The following is an 8,994-nucleotide window of genomic DNA, read 5'->3' on the forward strand; positions in this document are numbered from 1 at the left end:
TATTTTAATTACAAAAGAACAAGAAATACATGATTTTGAATTCATCCTTGAAATTAGTTTAATTATTTTGATGTGGTGACAATGCTTTTTGTTTTCTGAATGAATGCTTGAACAGTGCATATTTTTTATATTGTTGTTTATGAATGTTAAAAGTGTTGGCTCTTGAAAGAATAATGAAAAAGGAGAAATGTTATTGATGATCTGAAAAATCATAAAATTGATTCTTGAAGCAAGAAAAAACAGTGAAAAAGAAGAAGCTTACGAAAAAAAATTGGCAAAAAGAAAAAGAAAGAAAAAGAAAAAAGGCAAGCAGAAAAAGCCAGTAACCCTTTAAACCAAAAGGCAAGGGTAAAAAGGATCCAAGGCTTTGAGCATCAGTGGATAGGAGGGCCCAAAGGAATAAAATCCTGGCCTAAGCGGCTAAACCAAGCTGTCCCTAACCATGTGCTTGTGGCATGAAGGTGTCAAGTTAAAAGCTTGAGACTGAGCGGTTAAAGTCGTGGTCCAAAGCAAAAAGAGTGTGCTTAAGAACCCTGGACACCTCTAATTGGGGACTCTAGCAAAGCTGAGTCACAATCTGAAAAGGTTCACCCAGTTATGTGTCTGTGGCATTTATGTATCCGGTGGTAATACTGGAAAACAAAGTGCTTAGGGCCATGGACAAGACTCATAAAGTAGCTGTGTTCAAGAATCAACATACTAAACTAGGAGAATCAACAACACTATCTAAATTCTGAGTTCCTATAGATGCCAATCATTCTAAACTTTAAAGCATAAAGTGAGATGCCAAAACTGTTCAGAGGCAAAAAGTTACTAGTCCCGCTCATCTAATTGGAGCTAAGTTTCCTTGATATTTTGGAATTTATAGAATATTCTCTTCTTTATATCCTATTTGATTTTCAGTTGCTTGGGGACAAGCAACAATTTAAGTTTGGTGTTGTGATGAGCGGATAATTTATATGCTTTTGGCATTATTTTTAGGTAGTTTTCAGTGTGTTTTAATTACTTTTTAGTATATTTTTGTTAGTTTTTAAATAAAAATCACATTTCTGGACTTTACTATGAGTTTGTGTATTTTTCTGTGATTTCAGGTATTTTCTGGCTGAAATTGAGGGACCTGAGCAAATATCTGATTCAGAGGCTGAAAAAGGACTGCAGATGTTGTTGGATTCTGACCTCCATGCACTCGAAGTGGATTTTCTAGAGCTACAGAGGCCTACTTGGTGTGCTCTCAATTGCGTTGGAAAGTAGACATCCTGGGCTTTCCAGCAATATATAATAGTCTATACTTTGTCCGAGATTTGATGGCCCAAACTGGCGTTTCAAATTAGCATAAAAATTCTGGCGTCAAAACGCCAGAACTGGCATAAAAGCTGGAGTTAAACGCCCAAAATGGCACCAAAGCTGGCGTTTAACTCCAAGAAAAGTCTCTACACGTGAAAGCTTCAATGCTCAGCCCAAGCACACACCAAGTGGGCCCGGAAGTGAATTTCTGCATCATTTACTTATTTCTGTAAACCCTAGGTTACTAGTTTTCTATAAATAGGACCTCTTACTATTGTATTTTAAACATAATCTTTAGTTCATCTTTTGATCTCTTGATCACGTTTTGGAGGCTGGCCTCACAGCCATGCCTAGACCTTTTGTTCTTATGTATTTTCCACGGTGGAGTTTCTACACCTCATACATTAAGGTGTGGAGCTCTGCTGTTCCTCGTGAATTAATGCATAGTATTATTGTTTTTCTATTCAACTCAAGCCTACTTCTTCTCTAAGATATTCATTCGCACACAAGAACATGATGAATGTGATGATTATGTGACACTCATCACCATTCTCACCTATGAACGCGTGCCTGACAACCACTTCTGTTCTACATGCAAACAAGCTTTAATGTGTATCTCTTGGGTTTCTAATCTAAAATTAAAACCTTCGTGGTATAGGCTAGAATTATTGGCGGCCATTCTTGAGATTCGAAAAGTATAAACCTTGTCTGTGGTATTCCGAGTATGATCTGGGATGGGATGACTGTGACGAGCTTCAAACTCGCGAGTGTTGGGCGTAGTGACAGACGCAAAAGGATCAATGGATCCTATTCCAACATGATCGAGAACCGACAGATGATTAGCCATGCGGTGACAACGCATTTGGACCATTTTCACTGAGAGGACAGGTGGTAGCCATTGACAATAGTGATACCCAACATACAGCTTGCCATGGAAAGGAGTATGAATGATTGGATGAAGACAATAGGAAAGCAGAAGTTCAGGAGGAACAAAGCATCTTCATACGCTTATCTGAAATTATCACCAATGAATTACATAAGTATCTCTATCCTATTTTATGTTTTATTCATCTTTTAATTATCAAAATCCCATAACCATTTGAATCCGCCTGACTGAGATTTACAAGATGACCATAGCTTGCTTCAAGCCGACAATCTCCGTGGGATCGACCCTTACTCACGTAAGGTTTATTACTTGGACGACCCAGTGCACTTGCTGGTTAGTTGTGCGGAGTTGTGAAGAAAAATTGAGATTATGAACTTGCGTATCAAGTTTTTGGGCGTCATTGAGATCACAATTTCGTGCACCACCTGAATAGCCATCCAAAAAGCAGTAGAATGCATGACCTGCTAGTCTCTCCAGCATTTCGCCTATAAATGGTAAAGGAAAACGATACTTTCTAGTGGCGTTATTGAGCCTTCTGTAGTCAATGCACATACGCCATCCTGTAATTGTCCTTGTAGGAATCAGTTCATTCTTTTCATTATGAACCACTGTCATGCCTCCCATCTTGTGAACAACTTGGACAGGGCTCACCCAAGGGCTGTCAGAGATGGGATAAATAGTCTCAGCCTCCCATAATTTTGTGACTTCCTTTTGCACCACTTCCTTCATGGCTGGATTCAGTCGCCTTTATGGTTGAACCAATGGTTTGGCGTCATTGATGAGTGGATAATTTATACCCTTTTTGGCATTATTTTTACATAGTTTTTAGTATGATTTAATTACTTTTAATTATATTTTTATTATTTTTATTCAAAAATCACATTTCTAGAATTTACTATGAGTTTGTGTATTTTTCTGTAATTTTAGGTATTTTCTGACTGAAATTGAGGGACCTGAGTAAAAATCTGATTTAGAGGCTGAAAAAGGACTACAGATGCTGTTGGATTCTGACCCTACTGCATTCGAAATGGATTTTCCGGAGCTACAAAAGCCCAATTGGCGCGCTCTCAATTGCGTTCGAAAGTAGACATCCTGGGCTTTCCCAGAATATATAATAGTTCATACTTTGCTCGAAATTTGATGGCCCAAACTGACGTTCAAAGTCAGCCTAAAACATCTTGGCGTAAAACGCCGAAACTGGCACTAGAATTGGAGTTAAACGCCCAAATTGGCACTAAAGCTGGCGTTTAACTCCAGGAACAGCCTATGCACGTGAAAGCTTCAATGCTCAGCCCAAGCACACACCAAGTGGGCCCCGGAAGTGGATTTCTGCACTATCTGCATGTAAACCTAGGTTACCAGTTTAGTATAAAAACTACTTTTAGAGATTTATTTTATATCTCTGGAATATCTTTTGATCACTTTGATCTTAGAGACCATTGTACACGTTTGGAGGCTGGCCATTTGGCCATGCCTAGACCTTTCACTTATGTATTTTCTACGGTGGAGTTTCTATACCCCAGAGATTAAGGTGTGGAGCTCTGCTGTTCTTCATGAATTAATGCAATTACTACTGTTTTTCCTTCAATTCACGCCTACTTCTTCTCCAAGATATACTCTTGTTCTTAATTCAGTTAAGTCATAATGAACGGGTGACCCGTGACAATCACCCAATCTTCGTTACTCGCTTAGACAAGTTCGCGTGCCTGACAACCACAAAGTGGTCTACATGATGTTCAAGGTAGTCATTGGGCGACAGCTGGAGTATACTCTCTTGGATATCTAATACACAGACCGAGTCCGTGAGATTAGTATCTTCGTGGTATAGGCTAGAACCATTAGCAACATTCCTGAGATTCGAAAAGTCTAAACCTTGTCTGTGGTATTCCGAGTAGGATCTGGGAAGGGATGGCTGTGACGTGCTTCAAACTTGCAAATGTTGGGCGCAGTAACAGTGTGCAAAAGGACAATGGTCCTATTCCGACGCTAGTGGGAACCGACAGATGATTAGCCGTGCGGTGACAGCGCATATGGATTTGTTTTCATCCGAGAGGATCATACAGCTTGCCATGGAAGGAGGTAACGCATGGTTGGAAGAAGGCAGTAGGAAAGCAGAAGTTCAGAAGCAACAAAGCATCTCCAAACGCTTATCCGAAATTCCCACCATTGAATTACATAAGTATTTCTATTTTATTTTCTATTTTAATTATTAAAACCTTATAACCATTTAAATCCGCCTGACTGAGATTTACAAGGATGACCATAACTTGCTTCAAGCCGACAATCTTCGTGGGATCGACCCTTACTCACGTAAGGTTTATTACTTGGACTACCCAGTGCCCTTGCTGGTTAGTTACGCGGATTTGTGTAAAAGATGTGATCATGTTCTTCCACACCAAGTTTTTGGCGCCGTGCCGGGGATTGTTTGAGTTTGGACAACTGACAGTTCATCTTGTTGCTCAGATTAGATAATTTGATTTTATTATTAAGCTTTTTATTTTCGAAAAATTCAAAAAAAATAATATAAAAATAAAATATACAAAAAAATTATTTTGTTCTTCAAAATTTTTAAGAATGAATTCTAGAGTTTCATCATGATCTGTTAAGCCTGGCTGGCTGTTAAGCCATGTCTAAATTCTTTTGGACCGAGGCTTCCACTTATCATTGCAGGAGCTTTTTGATTCCCATCAATTTGGCTGTTGTATGTCTAACCTTTTGGACCGAAGTTTTCACATAAAGCTTGGCTGGCTATTAAGCCATGTCTAAATTTTTGGACCGAAGCTTTAGACTAACATTGCATGATTCCTGGAATTCTTATTAAAAATTTTGAGTTTCCTTATTTTCTTTTCTTGATTAATTTCAAAAAATCCAAAAAAAAATTTAATAAAATCATAAAAACCAAAAATTTCATGTTTAAGTCTTGTGTCAAATTTTAAGTTTTGTGTCAATTGCATCTTTTTTAATCTTTTCTTAAAATTTTTCGAAAAATCATGCATGTGTTCTTATTGATCTTCAAGTTGTTCTTGTTGATTTTCTTTGTTTAATCTTGTGTTTTTCTTGTTTTGTATATTTTCTTGTTTTTCATATGCATTTTTGAATTCTTATTGTCAAAAGTTTAAAAATTTTTAAGTTTGGTGTCTTGCATGTGTTTCTTTTCTTAAAAATTTTTCAAAAAAAATAAATAAAATAAGTTCTTGGTGTTCATCTTGACATTCAAAGTGTTCTTTCATGCATTTTTTGTTTTGATCTTGAATTTTTATGTTTTGTTTCATTTTTGTGTTTTTCTCTCTCATCATTAAAATCTCAAAAATAAAAAAATATCTTTTCCTTATTTTGCTCATAAATTTTGAAATTTTGAATTGATTTAGTCAAAAATTTTAAAATTTGATTGTTTCTTATTAGTCAAGTCAAAATTTCAACTTCAAAATCCTATCTTTTTCAAAAATAAAATCTTTTTCATTTTTTTAATTATTTTCAAAAATTCTCAAAATCAATTTTCAAAATCTTTTTCTTAATTTTGTTTCATATTTTCGAAATTAATACTAACATTTAATGTTTTGAGTAAAAAATTTTCAAGTTGTTACTTGTCTATTAAGAAATGATCAATCTTCAAATTCTAGAATCATACCTTTTAGTTTCTTGTTAGTCAAGTAATCAACTTTAATTTCAAAAATCAAATCTTTTTAATTTCCTTTTCAAATCTTTTTCAAAATAAATTTCAATCATATATTTTTTTAAAATCAAATTCAAAATCATTTCTAACTTCTTATCTTTTCAAAATTGATTTTCAAATCTTTTTCAATTAACTACTTGACTTTTTGTTTGATTTTAAAAGTTTACTATTTCAATCATATCTTTTTCAGAACCGCCTAACTACTTTTCTCTCTCCAATTTTTGAAAATCACTAACCACCTTTTCAAAATTCTTTTTAAATTAACTACTTGTTTTAAATTTTAATTTTATTTTATTTCTCTTTTTAAATTTTGAATACTAACCAATAATTAAAATAAAAACAAAAATATTTTCCTTTTATTTTAATTTAAAATTTGAATTCTCTCTCTCTCATCTCTTTCTATTTATTTATTTAATCACTAACACTTCTCTTCTTCTTAAAATTCGAACCCCCTCTCTCTCTCTGTGTTCAAATTTTTCTCTTCTCATTCTTCTACTCTTCTCTTCTTCTACTCACATAAAGGAATCTCTATACTGTGACATAGAGGATTCCTATTCTTTTCTGTTCTCTTCTTTTTCATATGAGCAGGAGCAAGGATAAGAACATTCTTGTTGAAGCTGATCCGGAACATGAAAGGACTCTAAAGAGGAAGCTAAAGCACAACACTCTGGAGAGGACCTGACAGAATTTTTCGAAAAAGAAGAAGAGATGGTCGAACCCAACAACAATGGTGGAGATGCAAGGAAGATGCTTGGTGACTTTATTGCACCCTCTTCTGACTTCTGTGGAAGGAGCATCTCAATTGCTGCAATTGGAGCAAACAACTTTGAGCTTAAACCCCAATTAGTTTCTCTGATGCAGCAGAACTGCAAGTTTCATGGACTTCCATCGGAAGATCCTCATCAGTTCTTAGCTGAATTCTTGCAAATCTGTTATACTGTTAAGACCAATGGGGTTAATCCTGAGGTCTACAGACTTATGCTTTTTCCCTTTGCTGTAAGAGACAGAGCTAGGACATGGTTGGACTCACAACCTAAAGATAGCCTGAACTCTTGGGAAAAGTTAGTCAATGCTTTCTTGGCCAAATTCTTTCCACCTCAGAAGTTGAGGAAACTTAGAGTGGAAGTCCAAACCTTCAGACAGAAGGAAGGTGAGTCCCTCTATGAAACTTGGGAAAGATACAAGCAATTGATCAGAAGGTGTCATTCTGACATGTTTTCAGAATGGAGCATCGTATGTATATTCTATGATGGTCTATCTGAATTGTCCAAGATGTCATTGGACCACTCTGCTGGAGGATCTCTTCATCTGAAGAAGACGCCTGCAGAAGCCCAAGAACTCATTGAAATGGTTGCAAATAACCAGTTCATGTACACTTCTGAAAGGAATCCTGTGAATAATGGGACAACTCAGACGAAAGGAGTTCTTGAGATTGATACTCTGAATGTAATATTGGCTTAGAACAAAATATTGACTCAGCAAGTCAATATGATTTCTCAGAGTCTGTCTGGAATACAAGCTGCATCAAGCAGTACTAAGGAAGATTCCTCTTAAGAAGAAGCCTATGACCCTGAGAATCCTAGAATGGAAGAGATGAATTACATGGGAGAATCCTATGGAAACACCTACAATCCTTCATGGAGGAATCATCCTAATCTCTCATGAAAGGATCAACAGAAGCCTAATCAAGGCTTCAATAATAATAGTGGTAGAAGAAACAGGTTTGGCAATAGCAAACCTTTTCCATCATCTTCTTAGTAACAGACGGAGAAATCTAAGCAGAGCCACTCTGACTTAGCAACTGTAGTCTCTGATCTATCTAAGACCACTCTCAGCTTCATGACTGAAGCAAGGTCCTCTATTAGAAATTTGGAGGCACAAGTGGGTCAGCTGAGTAAAAGAGTTTCTGAACTCCCTCCTAGTACTCTTCCAAGCAATACAGAAGAGAATCCAAAAAGAGAGTACAAGGCATCTACACGTCCAACATGGCCGAACCTGTAAAGGAGGGAAAAGTAGTGATTTCCAGTGAGGAAGACCTCAATGGATGTTCACTGGCCACTAAGGAGTTCCCTATTGAGGAACCAAAGAAATCTGAGACTCATACAGAGACCATAGAGATTCCACTAAACTTACTGTTGCCATTCATGAGCTCTGATGAGTATTCTTCCTCTGAAGAGGATGAAGATATTGCTAAAAAGTAAGTTGCTCAATATCTGGGAGCAATCATGAAGCTGAATGCCAAGTTATTTGGTAATGAGACTTGGAAGGATGAAACCCCATTGCTCATCAATGAACTAAATGATCTGGTTCAACTGAAATTACCTCAGAAGAAACAGGATCCTGGAAAGTTCTTAATACCTTGTACCATAGGCACCATGACCTTTGAGAAGGCTCTATGTAACCTGGGATCAGGGATAAGCCTCATGCCCCTCTCTGTAATTGAGAAACTAGGGATCTTTGAGGTGCAAGCTGTAAGAATCTCACTAGAGATGGCAGACAATTCAAGAAAACAGGCTTATGGACTTGTAGAGGATGTCTTGGTGAAGGTTGAAGGCATGTACATCCTTGCTGATTTCATAATCCTAGACACTGGAAAGGATGAAGATGAATCCATCATCCTAGGAAGACCCTTCCTAGCCACAACAAGAGCTGTGATTGATGTGGACAGAGGAGAGCTAGTCCTTCAACTGAATGAGGACTACCTTGTGTTTAAGGTTCAAGGATCTTCTTCTGTAACCATGGAGAGGAAGCATGAAAAGCTTCTCTTAACTCAGAGACAAATAGAGCCCCCACACTCAACTTCTAAGTTTGGTGTTGGGAGGCCAACATCAAGCTCTGAGTCTCTGTGAAGCTCTCCAAGAGCTCACTGTCAAGCTATTGACATTAAAGAAGCACTTGTTGGGAGGCAACCCAATGTTATTTAATTATATTTATTTATTTTCCATTGTTATTTTATGTTTTCTTTAGGTTTATGATCATGTGAAGTCACAAAAACAACAAAAAAATCAAAAACAGAGTGAAAAACAGCATTAAAAACAGCACACCCTGGAGGACAGACTTACTGGCGTTCAAACGCCAGTAAGGATAGCAGAATGGGCGTTTAACGCCCAACCTGGCAGCATTCTGGGCGTTAAACGCTAGAAATAGGCAG

This window comes from Arachis ipaensis, chromosome B9 (genome assembly GCF_059453495.1).
Source record: "Arachis ipaensis isolate K30076 ecotype BB chromosome B9, ASM5945349v1, whole genome shotgun sequence".
Taxonomy (NCBI): domain Eukaryota; kingdom Viridiplantae; phylum Streptophyta; class Magnoliopsida; order Fabales; family Fabaceae; genus Arachis; species Arachis ipaensis.